Source organism: Schistocerca piceifrons, chromosome 3, assembly GCF_021461385.2.
Source record: "Schistocerca piceifrons isolate TAMUIC-IGC-003096 chromosome 3, iqSchPice1.1, whole genome shotgun sequence".
NCBI classification, from domain to species: domain Eukaryota; kingdom Metazoa; phylum Arthropoda; class Insecta; order Orthoptera; family Acrididae; genus Schistocerca; species Schistocerca piceifrons.
Window position 1 is genome coordinate 83,240,881 of NC_060140.1, and position 27,472 is coordinate 83,268,352.

The following is a 27,472-nucleotide window of genomic DNA, read 5'->3' on the forward strand; positions in this document are numbered from 1 at the left end:
AGCAAAAGAAAATCCCTCAGAATTGGAAAAAGTGAAAGTGATATCGCTAAGGACAACACACACACCCATTCCCGATGGAGGACTCGAACCTACGACAGGGGTAGCCGCGCGAACCGTGACAAGGTTGCCGACCTCACGGCTACCCAGCGCGGATTTTAAATTTGAGTAGAATATTTGTTGCTAGGTGTGTGACTGACCATTTTGTATCTAGTAAAAAATTATTCACATTTTGAAAAATCTTCTTTTCCGTAGAATTTTTTGTAATTTCAGAAACAGACTGCAGTTCACATAAAGTGAATAATTTCAAAATGGAATAAGAAATATATTAAACTTCTGTTATAGGGCCGGCTAGAGACGGAAGCCGGAAAAGCGGTCCTAGGTACAACACTCTTCCCTAGTTGCCGGCATTTCATCGTGAGGCCAGTTACTTAGAATTAATATTAGTAATTTATTCGTCCAATGATCATTTTACAACGATATGGGGCATGACAGTTTAATTCTGGGAAAAACATGCTATAGATAGATATCTATTTTTAATGAGCACAGAACAGATGGTCGCCGGTGACCAGGAATCATTCTGGCATTTGTCCGAAATGATTTAGTAAAACTGCGAGGGCCTAAAACGGGACGCCCGGACAAAGTAGAACGAACGGTCCGCGGTGGCTCCAGAGTCGTCGCACTGTCGCTGTGAATACTTGTCTTGTTGGAAACATCTCATTTCCTGAAACTCGATACCTGACACGGCTATATGATCCCACTGTGTATATCTCTGGGCGCTAACCGTGTGCGTGCGTCCTAAGCCTTTCGATTCCATATTCTTATAAGAGTCGTGGGATCATTAGCATTGTGAGAACGAGTATGGTGGAACGATAAACCGCGGTCTCCATAGGCGACGATACTGTCGACACATTCGGGTAAAATTTCTCCTTCGCACGCGAGACCTAACACGGCTGTCCCACAAACAATCAATCTTTGAATGCGACTTATGAATGACAAAGCTATTGTGCTATCTTTCCTAATACCGGGTGATTCAAAAAGAAAGAATGGATTTCACCACAAGAGGTATCTTTTGTGTGCTGGAATTTGCGTGAAGTTAATGTGTTGTTCAAGTGCATCGTGCATTCCACCGTCGATTCAGCAAGCAGTCGCCTCTGCACTAGTAGATTTATGACTGGCATACCAACGTTCTCCGAAGCTGGTTGCATATGCAAAGGGAAGAGCAACGGTCGGTCACGCAAGTCTGAAGAAAATATCGAGTGTATCCGAGATGCGTTCACACCGAGCCCTCCGAAGTCCACAAGACGAACAAGCCAGGAACTTCATGTTCCTCAAACAACGATGTGGGGTGTTCTGAAACGGCGCCTACATATGAAGCCTTACAAGCCGAATTTATTGCAGCAATTTCGTCCCGGCTACCACAATAGAAGGTACGAATTTTGTATTCCAGTTCTCCAGAATACGGCAGCTGCACTTTTTCCGAACAACTCATCTTTTCGGATGAATCGAAGTTTCATCTATCGGGTAAAGTAAACCGCCATAATGTAAGAACTTCGATAACACAAAATCCTAGCAGCGTCGTCGAACATGAAAGAATCACCAAAATTGAATGTGTTTTGTGTTGATCCTGTTCACAAAATGTAGGGCCCTTTTTTTTGCGGAGGAAACTGTGACTGGATGTCATACCTGGACATCCTGCAAAATTGGTTGTTTCCTCAGCTTCACGAAGAATTCATTGATTTCATTGTTATGTATGATGGTACCCAGCCTCAGTTTCACCTTCATGTGCGCGTTATCTTAACAGCGACCCACAACGTTGGGTTGGAGGAGCTGGACAAGATCTAATTCATTGCTTTTCGTCTCCCAGGTCGCCAGAACTCACATCTTACGATTTTATTCTGTGGGCTTACATAAAAGACTGTGTCTTTGTTCCTCCAACGGCTGCTACTCGTCAAGAGCTGAGAAGTCGAACTGTTGAAGATGCTGGTTCATACAGAAAGGTATCCGTTGAATCGTGCGTGGAATAAAACAGACTGCCGTTTCGATGTTTCATGGGCAATGCATGGTGCTCATGTTGTGTGTATGATACACTGTGTGTGCGAACATAAGGCTTTGTTCATTCCTCTACAGTGACATGCGCAATGTGTTTCTGTCTTTCGTAGTTTGTCTGCAATAAGTAACTGAAATCTGTTCTTTCTTTCTGAATCGACCTGTATACAGAATGCAGACAAAGTTAGTGGTGCTTACTTTGTGCAGTTGCGACAAAATGCTGATCATTTGCATATCCATGTATGTAGTACACTGTGACTACGTAGACTTTCCCTGTGTATCAACTGAAGATAGTCTTCTCGGATCTGCAGCCGTATCAAGCGATAATCTAAACGCATTATATGTGGTATAGTTCATGGTAACTTGACGTGTCTTACACTCAGTTTCAATTGCCAGCTGTGTAAGAATAGCTGTGGCAGCATAAATACACGGAACATGAATAATACTGTTCCGATTGTACGGGAGTAGTTCAGAAAGTAATGCACTGCACTTTTTTTCTTCGACAATTCTTTATTGAACATAATGAGAATTACACACACGAAAGAATGGTGTTTTATTTACGCACTCCATTTTTCCACTTAGTCTCCACCCCGTTCTATGGCGTTCCTCCAGCGGGAACACGGGCGTGTATGCCCCGTCAGTACCAATCCCTGTCCTGGTGGCGGACCCAGTGCTTCACTGTGTGAATCACCTCCTCATCGTCCTCAAAATATTTTCCACGAAAGGCATCATTTAATGGCCCAAGCAAGTGAGGGGTCTAGGTCATGGCTGTGTCGAACCATGTTTTGCGATGTGTTCAGTAGACCTCAAACGTGATGGGGCCGAGCGTTATCGTGCTGCAGCAAAACATCTCCCGGGTTGCTGTGGCGTCTTGAATTCTGTTAATGTGTTAAAATGTGCTTCTGAATTAATGGTACCGCATCTTGGCATGACATCACTGAGAATCACACCCTCACAGTCCCAGAATACGGTGATCATGACTTACCGGCGGAAGCAGTTGCTTTGAATTTTTTCTTATGTGGGGAGTGGGAATGGCGCCATTCCATCGGCTGTCGTTTTGTTTCAGGCTCAAAATGGAGAACCCAGGTTTCATCACCTGTCACAATCCGGGACAGGAAGGCCTCCCCCTCAATTTCAAAACCTTACAACAAGTCAAGACAAATGTTTTTTCTGTGCGATATGTGATCCACCGTTAGACACCGTGGGACCAATCTTGCACACACTTTTGAATATCCAAGAACGCAGATAATTGCATCCACGGTTCCTTTGCTGATTGCACATGCAGTGCCAACTACCGAGTCATAACGCGTCTGTCCTCACGAATGACAACATCAGCTCGCTGCAACATGTCAGGTGTGACAGCCGTGGATGGTCTCCCCGACAGCTGCAAATCGTGGAGCTCCGCCGAACCGTCTTCTGATGACCTCACCCTACGTGCCCAGCGACTAACTACTTCTGTCGACAACTCATGCTTCATAGACTTTGCACAGGCGTTTCTGAATATTCCCCACAGTTTCTTTCTGTGCAGTGAGAAATTCAATGACGTCACATTGCTTGTAACGTACATCACCTACAGACGCCATTTTGAAACTGTCCTGCAGCTAAGCTATCAGTGACGAAAACTTGGCACCCTCACTCAGGAGGCTTCAAATAATGCATACGAAACGTTTCACATTCGTAGCATTGTTTTTGGACGAGAAAAAAAGTGCGGTGCATTACTTTCCGGAAAAGAGTGGCGTAGAGCAGGCGAATGGGAAGTAAATAAGTACGTCGACCAGAGACACAGAAAACCAGCTCCTGCAGTTGTGGGCTAGCCCTCAAAATACCAAGGGGCTGGGGAGAGAGTACTTTATGCCCACCATTTGAAATTTGTAATCTAGTCAGTTACTTTGTATTTCAAACTGTTGTAAAATATTTATTGTTTTTATTTAATTATTACCAGATTCCATAAATGTTTTAAATTTCAGTGTAACTTTGCTCAAAAAGTTAATGAATATATTTTATGTATATAGACGAAGCGGCAAGTGAAAGTTTGTACCAATCCCAGGAATCGAACCTGGACAATTTGTTTAATAGGCAGGTGAGTTAGGCACTGAGCCACCTTGGAAAACTGGCTCACACAACTGCACGGTTTACCCTGGCACCCCTCCCTCCTCGATCCAAATTCACTGCCGCCCCAGTCTACTTCAAATTCCCCGCGCAAGACACGAACAGTATTGGACTGGAGCGGGAGTGAGAATTTGGATCGAGGAGGGAGGCGTGCCAGGGTAAATCGTGGAGGTTGCTGAACCAGTGCGCCAAGGTGCCTTAGTGGCTAACGCACCTACATAGTAAGCAGGAGACTTAGATTTGATTGCTGGGCTTGGTACAAATTTTCGCTCACCACTTCAGTATATACAGGGTGTTACAAAGAGGTACGGCCAAACTTTCAGGAATCATTCCTCACACACAAATAAACAAAAGATGTTATGTGGACATGTGTCCGGAAATGCTTAATTTCCATGTTAGAGCTCATTTTAGTTTCGTCAGTATGTACTGTACTTCCTCGATTCACCGACAGTTGGCCCAATTGAAGGAAGGTGATGTTGACTTCGGTGCTTGTGTTGACATGCGACTCCTTGCTCTACAGTACTAGCATCAAGCACATCAGTACGTAGCATCAACCGGTTAGTGTTCATCGCAAACGTGGTTTTGCAGTCGGTGCAATGTTTACAAATGCGGAGTTGGCAGATGCCCATTTGATGTATGGATTGGTACGGGGCAATAGCCGTGGCGCGGTACGTTTGTATCGAGACAGATTTCCAGAACGAAGGTGTCCCGACAGGAAGACGTTCGAAGCAATTGATCGGCGTCTTAGGGAGCACGGAACATTCCAGCCTATGACTCGCGACTGGGGAAGACCTAGAACGACGAGGACACCTGCAATGGACGAGGCAATTCTTCGTGCAGTTGACGATAACCCTAATGTCAGCGTCAGAGAAGTTGCTGCTGTACAAGGTAACGTTGACCACGTCACTGTATGGAGTGTGCTACGGGAGAACCAGTTGTGTCCGTACCGTGTACAGCGTGTGCAGGCACTATCCGCAGCTGATTGGCCTCCACGGGTACACTTCTGCGAATGGTTCATCCAACAATGTGTCAATCCTCATTTCAGTGCAAATGTTCTCTTTACGGATGAGGCTTCATTCCAACGTGATCAAATTGTAAATTTTCACAATCAACATGTGTGGGCTGACGAGAATCCGCACGCAATTGTGCAATCACGTCATCAACACAGATTTTCTGTGAACGTTTGGGCAGGCATTGTTGGTGATGTCTCGATTGGGCCCTATGTTCTTCCATCTACGCTCAATGGAGCACGTTATCATGATTTCATATGGGATACTCTACCTGTGCTGCTAGAACATGTGCCTTTACAAGTACGACACAGCATGTGGTTCCTGCACGATGGAGCTCCTGCACATTTCAGTCGAAGTGTTCGTACGCTTCTCAACAACAGATTCGGTGACCGATGGATTGGTAGAGGCGGACCAATTCCGTGGCCTCCACGCTCTCCTGATCTCAACCCTCTTGACTTTCATTTATGGAGGCATTTGAAAGCTCTTGTCTACGCAACCCCGGTACCAAATGTAGAGACTTTTCGTGCTCGTATTGTGGACGGATGTGATACAATACACCATTCTCCACGGCTGCATCAGCGCATCAGGGATTCCATGCGACGGAGGGTGGATGCATGTATCCTCGCTAACGGAGAACATTTTGAACATTTCCTGTAATAAAGTGTTTGAAGTCACGCTGGTACGTTCTGTTGCTGTGTGTTTCCATTCCATGATTAATGTGATTTAAAGAGAAGTAATAAAATGAGCTCTAACATGGAAAGTAAGCGTTTCCGGACACATGTCTACATAACATATTTTCTTTCTTTGTGCGTGAGGGATGTTTCCTGAAAGTTTGGCTGTACCTTTTTGTAACACCCTGTATACATTAAATCATATTTGTAAGAGACCAGTAAAGCCTCTGAAAATGTCATTCCAAAAATTTCTAAGCAGCGGATGGTTTTTGCTATGAATGCCATATTCAGTATCTTCAGGTTCAGGGTTTTATTACACCTCAATATTTCTTTAAAAGCTATGTTGTGAGCAAACGTCAACAACATTTAACGAAATTTGCATTTTTAAATTTATTTTTGTGGTGGTCATAAACTATCCCCAGCTTGGTAGTACACGTTATTGAAAATGCGTTGGTATTGCTAAGGGTGTGCTAAAAGATACGAGGCATGTCCAGAAAGTAAGTAGAGGAAGTGGTGGTAATATGGGCCCCCAGTTAGTTTTTCAATCAAATATTGTACACTAATACAATAATAGTTCCTTAATTGATATAGTTATACTCTACTGACAGTTAACTAAGACGTTATATTGATTAAATTCCTTACAATATCAGAATATATTTATTGTTATTTTGTTTCCCAAAGATAATAAATTTGACTGCGAACAAGATATGCTGTTAATTTGGCCGTCATGGTGTTTGTAATATGAACCCCAGTATATTTTAAGGATTTTTTGCTGCAAGAAAAACGAAGAATTGCTTTTTAATTAAAATACGTATTTATTATGAAATATAAAACCATAAAAGTTCAAAGTAGCACAGTACGAGCGACAGAGTTCACAAACATAGTCCTCTTTCTCCACCCCCGCACATACATTGTGAGCCCACAAAGAGCGCATTAGGCATTGCACCCATAACTCACCAAGATCATTCGAAAACTTCCTATCACAGAATAGGCAAAGAGCATCGTCTTTATCTGACTGGAGTTCATCAAGCAGAAGGTCACATGGAGAATCACCAGAACCACCTGAGAGCCCCATGACATCATCGTCAACACAATCTGAGTCATCACTGTTCATTTCTTCTTGCTTAATCAAAGTTTTCTTTAACTGTCTACTATTCTTACTAACGCCTCTTCCACTACCAGATGCACCACGCCCTCTACTACGAGTTTCGATTTGGGTTCCAGAACAAGATGGCTGTGATGTAAGTCAAGTATTGATAGCTGTTAATTTCCCTCGTCCGCGTCCACAGCCACGAAGATTAGCTGCAACTTTTTTCTCTTCTACGTAAGCTTCTAATTCGTTTTTATATGGAGATCCTGTCACAAGACTAGCAACACACGGTTTTCGGCCACGAGTGGATGTTTTCATCTTCTTAGGTATGGGATGGATATCCCTTGGAGCCACACTAAATACAATTTTAATAGGCTCATGAACATCAATTTCAACAGCATCAATGTCCTCTTCAGTCTGAACTCTCTTTTCTGGTTCCTGTCATTTCGGCTGGTCGGCAGGTGCAGGAATCGGGACTTCTTCCTCAGTGATGAATTCATCATCTTGAAATATATTTCTTTCTAAGGGATAAATTCCTGGTTTCCTGAACCCATTTACTGCATTAATGCCGGTTGTACACCGGAGGTAGGCCTTGGCTCCGAGCACTATGGGACTTCACATCTATGGTCATCAGTCCCCTAGAACTTAGAACTAGTTAAACCTAACTAACTTAAGGACATCACACAACACGCAGTCATCACGAGGCAGAGAAAATCCCTGACCCCGCCGGGAATCGAACCCGGGAACCCGGGCGCGGGAAGCGAGAACGCTACCGCACGACCACGAGCTGCGGACGGTAGGCCTTGCCAAAGAGATATGCTATATCATAGGGTCCAACAGGTTTGCTTTCATGGAGCATCCACTGGCGAATATTGTCACTGTAGTGAGTCTTAAGTGCACCCGTAAAAGTACGATCCAGGGGTTGCAGTTTGTATGTTGTGTGTGAAGGCAGTGACCAAATGGTGATGAAGTTTTTTCTTGCCACATCAATCACATCTTTCCTTACATGGGACAAATGACCATCAAGGATGAGTAGAATAGGCAAAGTCTCTGGTGGTTTTGTTTTTCAACCAGTCCAAGAAGAGGTTTGCTTGAACCCAACCAGATGGGTGGGCTCTCCCAATTGACCCAGGAGGAGCAACTTTCATAGGAACATCTGCCATATTCGTTCTCGGGAATATGAACATTGGGGGAACATAAGAACCTCCTGCACTCATCAAACAGATGACCGTTACTAGAGACCCACACTCGGCAGCAGTCAGAGATCAAATTTGGCGTTTAACTCTGCTTGCAGTTACTTGCGGTATCTTAGTCTGAACTACACTAAGGCCTGTTTCGTCGATTATCCATACACGACCTTCTCGATATTTATGTTTCTGGTATACAGCTTGTAGCAAGTCGTAGAATGAGTTTACTCTCTCACGGGTAAAGTTATGGTCGAGCATACGACGTTCCAATTGGCTTTCTAATTGAAGCTTATCTTGATGATGTCGAAGAAAATGGTCAAGCCAAGCCCTTCCAGCAATTTCATTTCTGAAGTTTGTTGCAATTCCATTCCTAACTGCAAGTTGGTAGGTCATTTTTCGAACATCCATACGAGTAAACCCGTAGAATTTGGCCTCCATATACTGTAAGTAATCCACTAGTTCACTTTCTGTGGCTGCTGGTAGATCTGGATTTCTTACAAGCATTTTAGTTTCAACATCTGCCATCTGTGAGGTATTAGCCTCACACACATACCGGCGCAGAGTTGTTTTTGGGACAGCAAAATGTTTCGTGTTTTTTTTTAACTCCCTTCGTTTTGCCTACGACAGCTGACACTGCCTCTCGCATTTTGTTTTTATCCCACACCTGCCTTTTGAGTATTGGTTTGGATGCCAGATTAGTACTAGGCATCTGAAAACAAAAATAAAAACATTTTACGGATTGCTTATAATATGGACTCCGGGGTCCACATTACAAGCACCAATGGGGGCCATATTACAGTCACCTACACCTTGTAAACTCGTGTAAACAACTTAAAAACGAAATAATATCACACCTTTTAATCTATCTGAAACTGTTGCCAATACTTTCTAGGTTGTATCCATGGTGCTTACATCTAAGTATTAATCAATAATGGTACGTTAATAAAGTGAAATTCACATACCTCTCAAAGTTTTGAACAGGAGCTTGAAAAATATAACCTCACTGTCACTCAACCACTGTACTAACCTGCTTCCAGCGCTTGTACAGGCCATTGAGGACACTAGTAGACTAGTTCCAGCTATCACCACTAGAGTTCGTTTAAATGTTACTAAGATATTAAGTGGGGCAACATTTGTTGCAGGGGCTATATTACCACAACTTCCTCTACTGCTTCTTTCTGCCGCCACCGCAGCACTAGTGCCACAGTTCCACACATTCACACTCGTCTCTCTGATTTATTATCTTGCCATAACTCCATTATAGCAGAATTGAGTCGTGTGTACATTCGTTAGTGATCGTTCAAAATGTTTAAGACAATCTCTGAGCCCGCCAACTTCGAAGTGCATTCTGTAACACGATTTTTGATCGCAAATAATGTTAAGCCAGCTGAATTTCACCGCCCATTTGAAGAGATTTATGGTGAAAATGTAATGACTGATGAAATGGTGAGCAAGCGGGTGAGACAGTCAATGATGGTCGAAGCATGGGGTGGAAGGCCTTCTGCTGTCATTGATGATTTCGCTGAGGACGTAAATAAGAAAATTCATGAAAACAGAAGGCTCACAATAAGAAAAAACTGTTTTGAATGAGATTGTCATAAATGGCTTAAATTTTCGCAAATTGTTTCCCCGTCGGGTCCCGAAAATGTTTACGGATGTCCACAAAGCGAAGCGACTTTGCAGTACTTTAACATTTCATACCTGCTAGAGTGACGAGGGAGAAGAAATCTTGAACAAAATTGTGACCGTTGATGAAGTACTTCTCACGTCACTCCAGAATCAAAACAACAGTCCGTGGAGTGGAAGCAAAAAATTCGAAACAATATTGTCAGCACAATAAATCAGGTGCACTGTGTTCTGGAACAGACAGGGGCATTATGCTTGTTGAATTCCTTCCCAGACATGAAACCATCAATGCGGTACTATAGTGTGAAACGCCGAGAAAACTTCGGCGCGTAATTCGAAATAGAAGGCGAGGAATACTGAGTGATGTCACTGTTTTGCTTCATGACAACGCACGTCCCCACATTCTGCTGGAATCACTCAAAACCATAGTTAACAATTCGATTGAGAGCAGTTTGAGCAGCCGCCGTACAGCCGCGATCTCGCACCTTTTGAGTAACACATGCTTTGATTTTGGAGGTAGTCGCTTTGACAGCGATGACGACGCAAAAAATGCTACACATCAGTGGCAGTCTCCAATGGTGGCATCTTTCTATGAAGAGGATTTAGATAAGTTGGTCGCTATGACAAATGTCTGAGCAATGGTGGCCACTATGAAGAAAAATGGTTCAAGAAATGCTCTTTCATTAAAAAATAAATATTGGTTTGAAAAATGTGTAATGAATCTTTTCCCAAAGCGGTCAACAAAAATTAACTACACTACTGGCCATTAAAACTGCTACACCACGAAGATGACGTGCTACAGACGCGAAATTTAACCGACAGGAAGAAGATGCTGTGATATGCAAATGATTAGCTTTTCAGAGCATTCACACAAGGTTGGCCCCGGTGGCGACACCTACAACGTGCTGACATGAGGAAAGTTTCCAACCAATTTCTCATACACAATCAGCAGTTGACCGGCGTTGCTTGGTGAAACGTTGTTGCGATGCCTCGTGTAATGAGGAGAAATGCGTACCATCACGTTTCCGACTTTGATAAATGTCGGATTGTAGCCTAATGCGATTGCGGTTTATCGTATCGTGACATTTCTGCTCGCGTTGGTCGAGATCCAATGACTGTAGCAGAATATGGAATCGGTGGGTTCAGGAGGATAATACGGAACGCCGTGCTAGATCCCAACGGCCTCGTATCATTAGCAGTCGAGATGACAGGCATCTTATCCACATGGCTGTAACAGATCGTGCTGCCACGTCTCGATCTCTGAGCCAACAGATGGCGACAGTTTCAAGACAACAACCATCTGCACGAACAGTTCGACGACGTTTGCAGCAGCATGGACTATCAGCTAGGAGACCATGGCTGCGGTTCCCTTGACGCTGGATCACAGACAGGAGCGAATGCGATGGTGTACTCAACGACGAACCTGGGTGCACGAATGGCAAAACGTCATTTTTTCGGATGAATCCAGGTTCTGTTTACAGCATCATGATGGTCGCATCCGTGTTCGGCGACATCGCGGTGAACGCACATTGGAAGCGTGTATTCGTGATCGTCATACTGGCGTGTCACCCTCCGTGATGGTATGGGCTGCCATTGGTTAGACGTCTCGGTCACCTCTTGTTCGCATCGACGGTACTTTGAACAGTGGACGTTACATTTCAGATGTGTTACGACCCGTGACTCTACCCTTCATTCGATCCTTGCGAAACCCTACATTTCAGCAGGATAATGCAAGACCGCATGTTGCAGGTCCTGTACGGGGCTTTCTGGATACAGAAAATGTTCGAATGCTGTCCTGGCCAGCACATTCACCAGATCTCTCAACAATTGAAAACGTCTGGTCAATGGTGGTCGAGCCGCTGGCTCGTCACAATACGACAGTCACTACTCTTGATGAACTGTGGTATCGTGTTGAAGCTGCATGGGCAGCTGTACCTGTACACGCCATCCAAGCTCTGTTTGACTCAATGCCCAGGCGTATCAAGGCCGTTATTACGTCCTGAGGTGGTTGGTCAGGGTACTGATTTCTCAGGATCTATGCACCCAAATTGCGTGAAAATGTAATCACATGTCATTTCTAGTATAATATATTTGTCGAATGAATACCCGTTTATCATCTGCATTTCTTCTTGGTGCATTTTAATGGCCAGTAGTGTATTTTGTTTTTTAAGGGCAAAAAGTAGCATCCCCCTTCTCCTCCCTTGGTAATGCGCGCTATGGAAAATGCGTTGGGATTTCTAGGGTTATGAAGCTATCACCTGCACTGGACGTAAATCTGTGGTGTCTAATGAGACGTGGAACTGTATTGGATGTACCTGGAACGTAATCCAGCCGAATCTGTTGTGACACGGGGAGTTGAATAGGTCCATCAGGGCTGACATATGCATATACGGGGATAGGCATAATAATGTGAACAGTGGTAGTAATGGGATGGTTGTGTTTGATGGTCAACAACGATGGTAAGGCACGTGTCACGCTGGACTGTGCGTGTTCAGTACGGACTACGCATCAGTGCAGGTTGTTTACGAGTAGTGCACTGTTCGTATTTGCATTCGGAGGTAGAAGTGCAATAAAAGACCTAACAGAATTCCAAAGAGGACAGATTGTGGGAGCCCGATTAGCTGGAGCCTCAGTAACCAAGACAGCCAACTTACTGAATGTTTCAAGAGCAACTGTTTAAACAGTCATGACAGCCTACACGAAACATGGAAAAACATCATCGTGTAAACGTAATAGTGGGCGTAAATAAAAAATAAATGACATAGGTCGTTATGCGCTAACACGAATTGTGTAAAACAACGCAAAACTACGACAGCTAAAGTGGCTGCAGACCCCAAAAGACATTTTCAAGACCCCGTATCTATCGACACTGTCCGTCGAGAACTCCATAAAGCAAATATTCATGGACGAGCAGCTACCCCGGATAAATTTGTGACGACAACCAACGCAAAGAATTGTAAAACACGGTGTCAGGAGTATAAATCCTGGACGACTGGTCAGTGGAAACACGTCAAATGGTCCGACGAGTCAACGTTTTTGTTATTTCCAACATCGGGCCGGATTTACGTCTGGAGAACGCCAAAAGAAACCTACAATCCTGATTACTTGAGTACAAAGATTACGCATGGAGGTGGAAGTGTGATGGTGTGGGCAGGCATAACATGGTATTGTGCATCGTTACTCTCAAAGGCCGTGTTACAGCCAACAATTATGTGAACATTTTAGGTGATTAGGTGCACCGCATGATTCAAATGTTGTTCACCAACAATGATGCCATATTTCAGGACGATAATGCACCCATTCACACAGGCCGGACAGTACAATCGTGGTATGAGGAGCATGCAACTGAACTGAAGCGTCTTCCCTGACCAGCACAGTCCCCGCACTTGAATATATTCGAACCTTTGTGGGCGGTATTGGAATTATGTCTAGATGCCGTAGACAAATCCAAGATGTTAGAATCCGTCGACTTTGAACACTACCGAGGCTTGCGCACGTAATTAATATGACGTATTCGTCCTCATACTGGGGTGGATATTACAAAATACGAAATATAGAGATAACGTGGAAAAATTAAGAATTTATGGCGCTAAGACTCTAATCATTAAACGTAAAACGCAGATGTCTATATGTGCTCTGGCTAGCAAGTATTATAAATTTTTATTTGCTGGTGCACCAGCGGGAAAATGGGCGTTTCGGGAAATTTATGTACCTTATAAATAAAAAGAAAATAATAGATAAGCAATATGAGTAATTCAGCACGATAAAAATAATTGTATCGCTATATAAGTTGATTCTTGCAAAGAAGAAAACAGCAACAGTCACTGTTAATAATCCTATTTGTTTACACAAATACCGCCGTTACCGGTCTCAAACCGCATGTTTATCTTCAGACGGCTGTTCGCCTTTGGTTTTTTGTTGTTTACACCAGTTAACTGTTTTTTCCCTCCTTGTGATGAATGTTCCTTGGGGTGGTGGTGTCCCACAAAAAAAATCTGAGAAACGGCCTATTATTCTCTGTAACTACTTAATAACGTATGACATAAATGTACTTATCGCAACATCTCTGAGAGAGGAATTCTTTGGCATTGTTTTATCTGTGATTTCGCCAGCTTTGTATACAGTCTTCCATGTGGCAAAAGCTATTCAGCATATGTGTGGCGTTCTACACTATGTGTACATCTAAATATCAAAAAAGTATTTTATATGCTTTTTACTATTTCATGAACACGAGCAGTCAGCAGTGCAACATAATAACAACAATTTAGACGTAAGTAACGTAAAACTATAACAGTTCTGCATTAGAGAAATGTTCAAATTTTTGGTGATTAGCTACAGCTGCCGACAAACAGCAGTTCTTCACATAGTGTTTTTGCTGTAGGCACTAACACCTCAAAAAACTTTCGCCGCAGGAGAGGAAAACAGCCGACATCTAATGTAAACAACAACAAATGTATTCTAAATGTGAACAGCCGACGGAAGATGAACTTGTCGGTTCGAAACCGGGAAAGGCACTATTTGTGTAAATTAATAGCATTATTAACAATGGCTGGTTGATGTTTTCTTCTTTGCAACAATCACCTTGTATTTTGTACACAGCACCGGTCTCAAAATATCAGTTTTCCACAAAATATCAAATGTTTCGTTAACTGAAGATGATCTGCATAGCTGCAATACATAATGCGATACACATCAATCTACTGATAAATAGAATAATTATTTAGTTCTAGAGTACTGCTACTGCAAAAGCAAGAAATTTCGTTCCAGTTTTTGCGCACGCAGCTTTCTGAAGTTTATACTTCAACTGCAGACAGCGGTACATACTTGATTATACGGACACACACTTTGGGAACAACTATCTCCATCCGTATCCACGATATGCTCTTCCATTTCATGAGATTCTCTACCTCACTCAGCAGCAGCTTCCATGTCTACGCCAGATTAAATGTATTTTGATTCAGAATAGAACCTACTCCCCGTTACGTCTTAAATCGATATTACATATCAATAAGCGATCCAAAACAAAAAATAAAATGCTTCATCTTTTACAAGTTGTAAGACGCCACCGATACAACAAACGACGATAAAATATTGCTACTAAGGTTACCTTAATTAAAAGCAGGCACACTAATACATTACTGGGCTTTGATCACCCGTAATTATTAATGATAAATAAATTACAACTACTTCAGTAAACAGAGTGTACAACTTGTTATGCGCAGACTACCCTCAAAAGAAATATTTACAAAATAATACGGTTCTATTCACGTGGGATCGAGAGTCATCAGTGACGTCAAAATCGCTGAAAAAGTCTACAGTACTTTTAAACAGCAAATTTCTGTACTGGCGGTGTAAATCCGCAGAGCGCTTACTGAGAAACCTTACGCTGTACCGATGTCGCGAGACCTGTAGACAATATTTCAATGTACGATGATGACAAAAATTCTGCGCATCTGAATGTTCACTGCGTAGGCCTGCCAGTGGTCAAAGCTGACAGCTTTGACACTATGTCTATGTGCGACAAATAACGAATATTCGGAATATATAAACATTATTATTATTATTATTATCAAGTTTTAAAATTCTCTTCAACGACTAAGTTTATTATTCTAGCACAAAGATGGATGCAACAGTACGAATAATGTTGCACGCGTATACAGATTTACTAGGATTATAACTAAGTACGAAATGGTAGTGACTTACCCCGTTCCCAAGTATTCTTGTTACTGAGACACGAAGCAGTACATTAGTTGCTAAAACTTTTGAAGTAAACGGATACTGCGAGCAGCCACAAATAAAATATTTAAGTCAGATATGCGTAATTTTAAAACTCTTGTCGATCTACAAAACACGAAATAAGGAATGCATGGTCGCAGCCGAATTAATTCACACACAGAGATCGCATTGATATATCCGTTTCTCCACAGATAGTTGTTGTTCCGTTGTTGCAAAGATAATACACAAAGAGGCAAGCGCCTGACAAGTATGTAGTGAGCTATGGAGCAGGAATGTCTACGAAATGAGTGTGTCATCAATAAGGAGCTTAGAATATATTCTAGCCTCTTTGGTTATCAACATCAAACCAGTATTATCACGGTCTTCGATATCACTGTTTATTTACATTTTGCGCTAAAACCGAAATATTAAGATAACACTTCTTTTCCCTGTTTTTACACAGTTATACTGCTCACAAGAATTGGAGGAACATGGTTTTGGGCGTCTGCCATACTCCGATGGGTAAAAATTGAGGACTGGATATGCTACCAAATTATTCCTTTACCTTTCAAAAATTAAGTACGCAACAAAATAATATTTCATCCTCGCTGGTTTTCATAAAAAGCACTGAAATATCCGACAGGTGTCGAAAACAAAGTGGAAACAATCATTAATCCCGTCATCCCGGTTTGTTTTCATTGGACTTCGAGAGCTTCAGTAATGTGTAAGCCCTCCATTACCAGTGGCTGACACCTACGTAGCATGCTCAGTATAAGTCTACGGAGGTCACCCCGTGCTAGTTCCCATTCTTCAATGAGAGCTCATCAGAGTTCTTGGAACAGGAGGACCACGAACACGTCTGTCAAGCATGTCCCATGTATCCTCGATGGGTTTTGGTCGGGACTCACCGCCGGCCATACCATTACTTCATTGACCAGGATTCGCAAGGTATCCCCATTGACGCCCGCCACATAGGCCCTGGCATTAGAAGGAATTTAGGGCCAGCACCGTATGCAGCATTCACCACGTCGTCCAACAGTATCTGTTCGACGTACTGTATGGCGGTAAGACGACCATGGACAACGACTAGATCCGTATGGCTGTCAACACTGAAGCCTCCCCACAACATCGCAGAACCTCGGAAATCTGTCGATTTCCTGGACAACATTTGGCAGGTACCGCTCACCACTAATCTCCGTATACGAACACGGCCATCACCTTGCGTCATAGGATATCTGGACTCGTCTGTGAAGAACATGTATCCCCAGCGACGAAGTTGCCTCTTGACATTGGAATGGCAGAACTGATGGCTAATTGCAAGATGATGTCGTGTCAAGCAGGATACTCGAATAGGGCGCCCAGGAGGTCCTTTCTCGTTTGTACTCTATGAGCATTCAAGCTACAATCATTCCCGATGCGCTGCCTCGCACACAGGCGTATCCTGCCGCATTCCCCATCCTGCTGGTGCGACCTCAACGGCGCGATCATTTACTAAAATGGTATCAAATTAGCACTTAGTAAATTAGAAGAGATACAGTACCACTGCGTTTAAATGTATTTCGCAATATTAGAAGAGATACAGTACCACTGCGTTTAAATGTATTTCGCAATAACACCTTCACCCCGACAAATGCTTTGCTTTCCGATGTAGCGCAAATGCCTCTCCGTATTTTGTTCCATTTCTTGGCGGATAAATGTTGCGGAGAATCCGAAGTCTGGAGCTCAGAAATTGTTCAGAAATTAGGTATAGAAGGTTCTTCGGGCCAATTGTCGTTTCGCTATTAAAACACGGTGCGTGCCGCCGAACAGCAACCGCATCTTTACAGGTAATTTTCCTTACTACGAAATGCACCGGGTGACCATCTCTTGCAAATTCCAATTTTTTTCCTCAGCTATTCCCTTCCTACAACACTTACCTGCTTCGCAAATACTTAACATCAAACATCGACATTACATTTACGACAACCTTGAAAATGCTGTGACCAGATGCGATTATAGACACCCCTAGACTGATAATAATATTGGACAATAATATTCTACGATAGTTGCTGGTACGATCCAGAGAGCGAAGTGACAACGTGCAAACTTCATTTCAAATCTCAGAAGTGCAAACATGGCGGACTTTAGCTGAAATTCGGCCTTAAGCTGGTTTTGAGGTCAAGGAAAGAAAAAGGAGCGTTGGTAGATAAAAGAGTTGAGTTTTACGTTCATATCCACATAGATACTCCGCAAGCCACCTTACGGTGCGTGGCGGAGGGTACCCTGTACCTCCACTAGGTATTTCCGTTCCTTTTCCACCCACAAACAGAGCAAGGGCAAAACGACTATCTATTACTATCTATTTGCTTCCGTAAGAGCCCTAACTTCTCGTATCTTATCTTTGACGTCCTTACGCGCAATGTACGAGGGTTGCCCAGAAAGTAATGCACCGCATTTTTTTCTCAGCCAAAAATAATGCTACGCATGCGAAACGTTACGTGTGTTATTTGAACCATTCTGAGTGAGTGCGCCAACACTCCCGACAGATAGCGCAGCTGCAGGACAGTTTCAAAATGGCGTCTGTAGATGATGTACGTTACAATCAACGTGCCATCATTGAATTTCTCACTGCAGTAAAGGGAATTGCGGGGAATATTCACAAACGCTTGTCCAAAGTCTATGGAGCGTCTGCTGTCGACAGAAGTACAGTTAGTCGCTGGGCACGGAGGGTGACGTCATCAGGAGGCGGTTCGGCGGAGCTTCACGATTTGCAACCGTCCGGGAGACCGTCCACAACTGTCAGAAGTGACACGTTGCAGCGAGATGATGTCGTCACTCACGAGGACAGACGCATTACGACTCGGCAGTTGGCGCTGCATCTGTCACTCCGAAAAGGAAGTTCACACAGTGAAGCACTGGCTCCGCCAGCAGGACAAGCTTTGGTACCGACAGGACATACACGCCCATGTTTTGCGCTGAAGGAAGGCCATAGAACGAGAGGGGGGAAATTACATGGAAAAATGGGGTGTGTAGGTAAAACACCATTCTTCTGTGAGTGTAATTCGGAAAATATGTCTATGCGGAATCTTCAGCTTAAATTACTATGAAGTCTGTAGATTTGGTGTTGAAATTATAAAGGGCACATAGAAGAGAGTGGGAAGAAATACGCATGCATAGTAGTGTGACCCACGGCCCTCTCATCCCTGAAAATTTTGACTTCGCGTTGGCCTCGCGGCAGACGGCATGTGACGTCCACCATAAGGAAATGTTTCCATCACGTGACTTCTCTCGTCACTTCCGTAGGAGTGTGTGTCAGAAATTCCTCAGATTGTTTATGCGACTCGACTTCAAATGGTTCAAATGGCTTTGAGCACTATGGGACTTAACTTCTGAGGTCATCAGTCCCCTAGAACTTAGAACTACTTAAACCTAACTAACCTAAGGACAGCACACACATCCATGCGACTCGACTTCAGAATGTTATTTAATTCGCCCACGTTTCTCTCGTAAGCGGTATTGCGACCATCAAGTTGTTGTAAGAGACTAAGTAAATAAAAATCACTATCATCAGTATACTCACAATTGAAAATACAAGAACTTACAGAGTTATCATCGATCGTTTAACACACTGTAGTCAGCACAACTAATTCAGTTGCTGCTGGCACGGACAGCATGTGCGGCATCCAACTGTTAAATCAGTATCTCATGGAAGCCACCGTACAAACAGAAGATTATATCACATAATTGGTTGGTTGTTTGGGGAAAGAGACCAGACAGCGTGGTCATCGGTCTCATCGAATTAGGGAAGGATGGGGAAGGAAGTCGGCCGTGCCCTTTCAGAGGAACCATCCCGGCATTTGCCTGGAGTGATTTAGGGAAATCACGGAAAACCTAAATCAGGATGGCCGGACGCGGGATTGAACCGTCGGCCTCCCGAATGCGAGTCCAGTGTCTAACCCTTGCACCACCTCGCTCGGTGATTATATCACATAATTCTCACATGTCTTTTTTGCTCAATTATCTAACTACTTTTATTTTCGACAGCCACTCTGCTCTCTCATCTGATATTACTGTATCTGTGCTATATGTTCCCATACATTCTTTGCAATGGTCACATTCACATCCTATGTAATAAGGCTTTAGCTTCGTAAGAAGTACACTAAACACTAACAAATATTTTAAAAAAGTCGTGCTGTTAACAGCATTTCGCAGGTTACTAGGACAACATCCGTAGTTGCCTTTATAACACACGAAAAGAGATACTGATGGTGCGATCTGTATTCCCACTAGAAACATCTACATCGTTCCCATCTTAATTTCCTCATTCTTATTTATTTTCGTTTTTCTCTGAGCCCACAGAAACAGATATAAATAGAGGATTAGTATATTTCTCGCTTCTAGATATGAGAAAACAGCAAATATTTTCAAAGGTATCAAGCCAAAGAATAAGGATACTGAGATTGAATATGTAGGGGAACATGGATTTGCGAATAACTGCATGAAATAAACAGTGCGGCCGATAGAAGCAAAGAAGAGAGGAAACCTGAAGTCCGGGCGTATGTGGGTAAAGAGATGACAGAAAACGAGTCGTGGTTTGTGGATTAAAGGCATCAGCAAAAGAAAATGCGTAAACAGAAAAAGAAACAGCATAGAAAAACCGGAAAAATGGGTAGAAGTTAGTGGAGAGAAATTTTACAAATAATCTCTTATTCTTATATGGTGTATTTAGTTGTTTGCACCAACTATTAAAACTGAGTCAAGGTAACAAAGTGAAGATCCGGCGTTAACTACCATTATGATAACGTTGAAAGGAGTCTACTGGGGTACACTTATATGTGGCACCCGATTATTGTAATGATTGTAATGTAAACTAAAATGAAACTATTATATTGTAAACGATGTATGTCTCTGATGGTCTCTAAAACGGATCGCTGACTTTGCACCACCGCAGAGACAAAGATACTGCTTCTGGTCTGAGATTATAGTGTTGGAGGAAGAGAGCGCTTGGGCACAGCAGTGAGTGTGTAATAGTCTGTGAGTGAAAGAGCATGCAGTAGGCAGTTTTTGTGGTGTGCTTTGTAAAGTCACCAAGTGTTAGATTATAATGTAGGAATTTTCACGTGCCAGTTTTTTGTGGGAAATACAGAAGCGTCCGATCTTACCCGTCGGCTTTGACCCATGACGTCACAAATACCGTGGAAACGACCATAAACAACAATTCCAATATGGCGGATATAAAAACATCGAATACGTATTGTAAATCAATATTTTCGAATCATAGGCGGCCGCTGCCGCGGCCGCATTCCAAAAAAAAAACTCCCAACCTAACCTCAAGTGGGCTACGCTACAGATCAATATGTTCATCAAATTGCTTCATATTACGTATACATGTTCTTTAAACAAGAGTACATCAAACCATGTATTAGGTTTTCCGCGCCGTAATGACGTCACACACCACAACACGCTTACGTCACGGGTCAAAGCCGACGAGTAAGATCGGACCTTTCTGTTGACCCTTTTTGTGTTCCACGGAATATAAATTTGTGGCAAGAGAGGATTACTGGATTGATATTACAAAGAAGCTTTACGAGTACATGTTTTACTAGAAACATAAATGGGGAAGTAGAAGTCTTCCCGCTGTTAAGGTAAAGAATTTAATTTTTTTATTACTTTCCTTTTGCCGGCGCGTTACAGTAAATGAGGTGGATGATAATTGGTAACAGTGGGTTCTATGATGAGTAACCCCAGAATGTACGTAAACAGATTTGATGTATAGGCTAGTTAGATATTTCCGTTTTGTAATGATTCTAAGATTTGTTAACCCAGGTATACGTAATTTGATGATTTGTCTTTATGCTTTTTAGAGATGTTACATAATACTCGCTGTACAAATCTCACTGTTTGTACGTCAGCAAAGGAAGGTTTTCATTTAGTAAAAAAAAAATATATGTAATTTGTCTGAGTAATATAATTACAATTGTCAGATGTTTTGAAAAGCCAAACTTAACTTCGAATACAATTTCACTATTGGAAAAGTCAATGTTAGTAATTCATACAAACCACTACTGCCTCCCTGTCCACGTCATATGTTTTTTAAAGACATCGAATTTTTCTTAAATGTTTTCATTTACCAGCCAAAAGAATTTGATGTATATTTCAAAGTATTACGGCCAGCATTGCACACTGTCGAGCCTGTAGCTAGTATGTTTTATTCTTCTTCATGAGAGAGCAGAATATAAGGCGATCCACCGTTGTTGCTTTAGAGGTGATGATGATGGCGTGTGACGAGGGCCTCCCGTCGGGTAGACCGCTCGCCTGGTGCAAGTCTTTCGATTTGACGCCACTTCGGCGACTTGCGCGTCGATGGAGATGAAATGATGATGATTAGGACAACACAACACCCAGCCCCTGAGCAGTAAGACAATTTCATTTATTTGTTATGTGCACAGGGACCAAAGTTATCAGTTTTGAACAGGACCAGAGGATTCAGTACCTACGGGGCTGAATGTATGTATTTTGCAGTGACCGTATTTGTTTGTTAGTATCGGGAGCTGCATTGCCCAATCAATTTCTATAAAGTTTTGCTAACAATAACACACAGTGAGCACACAACTTGCAGTTACACACTACACGATAACTCCAGTTTTGTATGCAGTCCTAGTTTAGGCAATCATTTAAACATTTCAGTAATTATAAATAACGTTACACTGTTATAAATATTTTACTATTTTTAAAGACTATTACAACGTCAGTAAATTTAAAGACCGTTACAACGTCGAACGTCAAATCCGATATCTCAAAATAGTTACACGCAGCTGATCCGGTAATAGTACGCAAGTTTATAGGTTGTAACGTCCCGAAAACCTCTCCTTACTCCAACAGAGGTACCCCGTTTGGTTGATTTGTATTCCATTCAAAGATTGATTAGGGGGCTTGTTTAAAGCTCATAGCTTTGTTGCCACATTCTATTTAGTTGCTGCGGAAGAGGGACACGAGCATTTGATATCACACTAAATTCTCTTTTTGTCTGCTCGCCGCTAGCGAAAGGACACATCTTGAAATCGCTCCTGTTTTGCGAATGATTGATTACGAACTGATATTTCATTTATAATCATGCTGTTCAGAGTAGGGAACAGTTGCCTATACTGTACCGGCTCTTGTTTTGTACCACATTACAGCGGATGGAAACAAATATGGAAACACCGCCAGTAATGCATGCTTGAACGTAAATACAGATAGCACTGCTGCATCTGATCGCAGACATCTGTTCAGTGCCCTCAGTACACCGCACATGTCAGTCGTGGTCAGAAAAGTGTTCTGTGTAGTTGTGAGTGCATCATGTCGGAGCTAAATGAATTCGAATGCGGGAAAATTGTTAGCGCTTCCGTAATCTATGTATCCGAAGTGTTTGATGTCTCAAGAGCCCGAGTATCACAGCAGGGAAAGCGGAGAAAACATCATCCGCTAAGTGACGACGCGCACGAAACTGTGTACAGTGATCGTGACTGACGGTTATTGATGGGATTGTTGACAACGCTGGTTGTTAGGAAGTCTTCCCTTCTACAATAACCTATGAAACCTTCCCTTAGGATTTCTATTCCTTGCTTAATAATAATAAATGAAATCTTCCCTTTCAAATTAATTCTCTTTCTCAATCTTCGTACACAAATTTAAATGCTGCTTATTAAAAGTGGTTCTCTAATTATTTCGACGGAACATAGAATGTTTCGTCGTCGTGGCCCTCAGTCGTTACCTGCAATAACCCAAAACTGTTCCTTACCTTTTTTTTTACTGTTACTGGATCGCCATCTGACTGCTACATCGAACTGCGACATGAATATACTTACTCTCTTTTACTATACTCTATTAGCTTCTGGTGGGCTGTCGTAATAAGTGGCTGTATTTATTACTAAAACTGACGTTATTCTTTAATAGCAACGCTGACGTTATTCTTTAATTAATTTGACTTAAGTTACGTAATTCATAGTTACTTTTTCTTGACAGCAATAAGATTTTGCAGAGTTTTACGTTGACGGTTTTTGGGATGGATTATAATCAGTAACGCAATATTGCTTGCAAAAATTAATTATATTCTGAATGAAATGATGTTACAAACGTTCAAATGGGACTTACTTTTTACAATAATCTTACAACTAGCAGCGCGCAAACATACCTTCAGTAGGCCTGAATTTCTCAAAACAATAATTCAATAATATTAGTTCCTCTTATGATAATAGTTAGCTGATGTCTCTGTACATCCGTTTATAATCTCTTGTAAACCATAGCTGGTGGCTGGCAGGCACACCGCTCCTCTCAACCTCTCGCTTCAGACCTGCTACAGGCTCGCTTCACATCTCGCTTACTACTGACTTCCTACGAACGCTAAAGTGCGGTCTCTCCCTGCAACAACGCTTTCTGCTGCAGACAATCCCTGCTACCATTGCAAAATGTATCAGTGCGCGGTCTTTCCCGCTCATTTCTTAAAATGTATCCATACGTGACAGTCTCTCCCGCCATTTTTAAAATCGTATCAACGTGCGGTCCCTCCTGCCAACAATACTTTGGTGCAGACATTCCCCGCTACCACAATTATTTCCAACATGACAAATATTATTTATTCCTACTTAATCCTATTAATAAAATATAAACATCTTTCATAGATTGTGGTTTGACAATAGACAATAGAAATAAACACGTCTTACAACCTTAAGAACAAGCGGAGTTGTGTAGAGAGCCCGCCGCTGGCTGTGTGGCTGACAAAGTGTGGCCCGCGGCCGTCTCACTGCACCCCGCCTGCCTCCCTAGAGACGGCCAGCTGGCGGCATATCGCTTTAAGGCGCCCGGCCGCCCCCGCCGAGCCATCGATCCGATGTCTGCGCCTTCCGCCTCCTAGCAGTGGCAGCAGAACCTATCCCTACCCCTACTGTCAGATGCAGCCGCACTTCTCTCGTGTCTGCTTTCCTACTTAATTATAGGAAATTGTAAATCTCTATAAATGCAGCCAAATGCAAGATAACATCCTAAACTGAGAGAAAAAGCCCATAGTGACACATTAAAGGTGTGTCGTAAACATCTAGATCGCGTCACATCGTTTAAATACACTGCCGAAAAAAAGCAGTGGATACGTTGTTTTCCAATTCATTCAAAATTTGTCTGTCTAAAACCACCCTTGTCAAATGGTGAGCCAAGTTCCTTGCCGGGTTCTGGTGCTTCATTATGATGCACTCCCGTTTCCTAAATGCCGGACAGCAGAAGTTAAACCATCTCATGTGAGAGACACTTGAGCACCCGCCTTATAGTCTTAAACTCTCCCCGAGCGATCATGACGACTTCGGTCCCTTACAGCAGACCTTGAAGGTTCGACATTTCGTATCGGACGAAAATGTGCAGCAGGCAGTTATGGACTTCCTCCGTAGCAGGAGAGTTGTTGCACCAAACGGACATCTTCAACTTGGTGCACTGGTGTGACGGTTTCCTCAACGCTCACAGCATTTTGCGTGATTGGCATACCGATTCTGGACTGTACGGCTTTCGAACGGAAACTTTTTGATCCTCACTTATACATACGAGGGAATGGTCCGACTTGTCTTGTCGTAGCCTATATTGATTTTTTCCCACTGTTAGTCAACTTTGAAAAAAATCCATACCAAAATATCTTAGCTACTGACATTAACTGGAAGTCAGTCAAAAAATGGTAATGAAATATGACATTTTTCGCACAGTTTCCGTCCTTCAATCTGCCAAATGAACAGACCTGAATTGTCTCGTGACCTTACGAGCCGCTTTCTTGTCACAATGATGCGAGTGTTCATTCGCCGACTGAAAGGGTTAACTAAATATCCGTACAGAAGTACAACTTAAATTTTATCTTCAGCTCTCTTTCCAAATTGGTGTGGAGTATATGAACGCCAACACGAAATTTCCATTCTGTCAGCATGGTATTTCTTGTAAACATTGTAAACGTGTGAAATGTTGAAAAAATGTTTCAAACCTTTTTTTGTGTTCCATTAACATAAATTAAGTAGTACAATTAACAGTTCTGTGGCAAGCAGACATACTTGCACATTATTTTTACGGAAAACTGGGCCATAGTTAAGAATGAGTCCTGCTTAATGTCGGTATATTTAGAAGAGTGCTCCGCGTATTTAATCATATTTGTCCATAATAATTTTCCGTGTTAGTGTTCCGTAAAATGAATTCCACAGACGAAAAAACTGTCGGTGCAAGAAACGAAGAATATTCATCGTACCAGATGGAATATGAAGTATCTGTACATGTTTGTCAGTATGAGTTCACCATGCGAATGGTCACGAGTCACAATTCTTGAGCCGTAACCAAGAATTTGGAAGGAAAAATTATTTATTCATGAAACGAAAGAAAAGCGGGGTGCACGAAGAATGTGACATTTTTACTTGTCACTTTTCCACAGTGACGAGTTTGCCACAATAACTTCTACACAAAACGTTACTGTTTGCAGATCTACTGCAAAGATTCCGGTCGATTCTTGAAGAAAAATAACACAGGTAAGAATCATAAATAAGAATGAACCTCTGAGACTGAACACAGGCATTATTGTATACCAATGTGAAGGTGCAGACAGGCATTCCGCAGTCCACTGGATGTTTTACACATTTAAATGAAACCATGCATTTCATTTTACACATTGCGCTGGTTTATAATGCATACACAACATTCACTATAATCCGCTATTTTGTTCTTTGCATCTGTAACAGCCAGTTTAGTTCATCCAATACACTACCGCTTTTGTTTTTTCAAAGTTTCTGACTTTTCTTTCAGAGGTAATTGTTAATAAAATGTGATATCACTCACAAATGCTTCAGTAGAGCCCGACTAAAATTACTTGATAGCTGACACTTCGAGTGTTGGCGCTGGTTTGCTCTAGTCATAGCGCTCAACATCACTCCCGCACCGTCCACCGTTGCCGTACTACCACAGCAATTGGTCAGTTTACTTCCAATTCCTTGTCCGGCATTATTTCTTGATGTGTTTGGGTTCCGAATCATGGGTCTGCCACTTCTATTTCGTATTCCATCACAAACCACACAAAAACAACGATGCTAATGAAATACACTCCTGGAAATGGAAAAAAGAACACATTGACACCGGTGTGTCAGACCCACCATACTTGCTCCGGACACTGCGAGAGGGCTGTACAAGCAATGATCACACGCACGGCACAGCGGACACACCAGGAACCGCGGTGTTGGCCGTCGAATGGCGCTAGCTGCGCAGCATTTGTGCACCGCCGCCGTCAGTGTCAGCCAGTTTGCCGTGGCATACGGAGCTCCATCGCAGTCTTTAACACTGGTAGCATGCCGCGACAGCGTGGACGTGAACCGTATGTGCAGTTGACGGACTTTTGAGCGAGGGCGCATAGTGGGCATGCGGGAGGCCGGGTGGACGTACCGCCGAATTGCTCAACACGTGGGGCGTGAGGTCTCCACAGTACATCGATGTTGTCGCCAGTGGTCGGCGGAAGGTGCACGTGCCCGTCGACCTGGGACCGGACCGCAGCGACGCACGGATGCACGCCAAGACCGTAGGATCCTACGCAGTGCCGTAGGGGACCGCACCGCCACTTCCCAGCAAATTAGGGACACTGTTGCTCCTGGGGTATCGGCGAGGACCATTCGCAACCGTCTCCATGAAGCTGGGCTACGGTCCCGCACACCGTTAGGCCGTCTTCCGCTCACGCCCCAACATCGTGCAGCCCGCCTCCAGTGGTGTCGCGACAGGCGTGAATGGAGGGACGAATGGACACGTGTCGTCTTCAGCGATGAGAGTCGCTTCTGCCTTGGTGCCAATGATGGTCGTATGCGTGTTTGGTGCCGTGCAGGTGAGCGCCACAATCAGGACTCCATGCGACCGAGGCACACAGGGCCAACACCCGGCATCATGGTGTGGGGAGCGATCTCCTACACTGGCCGTACACCACTGGTGATCGTCGAGGGGACACTGAATAGTGCACGGTACATCCAAACCGTCATCGAACCCATCGTTCTACCATTTCTAGACCGG

General features: G+C 43.1%; 1 protein-coding gene across 2 annotated transcripts in view; it reads left to right on the forward strand.

Annotated features, from left to right (window-relative positions):
- Nucleotides 1-27,472, forward strand: part of LOC124789373 (tubulin polymerization-promoting protein homolog) — a 410,640-nt gene that overhangs the window by 107,456 nt on the left and 275,712 nt on the right. Inside the window, exon 1 of one of the 2 annotated variants that reach the window (XM_047256704.1) lies at nucleotides 347-419. The exons of the other annotated variant lie outside the window; for it this stretch is intronic. The gene's annotated coding sequence lies outside the window, so the exon portion shown is untranslated. Of the gene's footprint in view, nucleotides 1-346; nucleotides 420-27,472 lie in introns of those variants that run through there. 2 annotated transcript variants of the gene reach the window in all.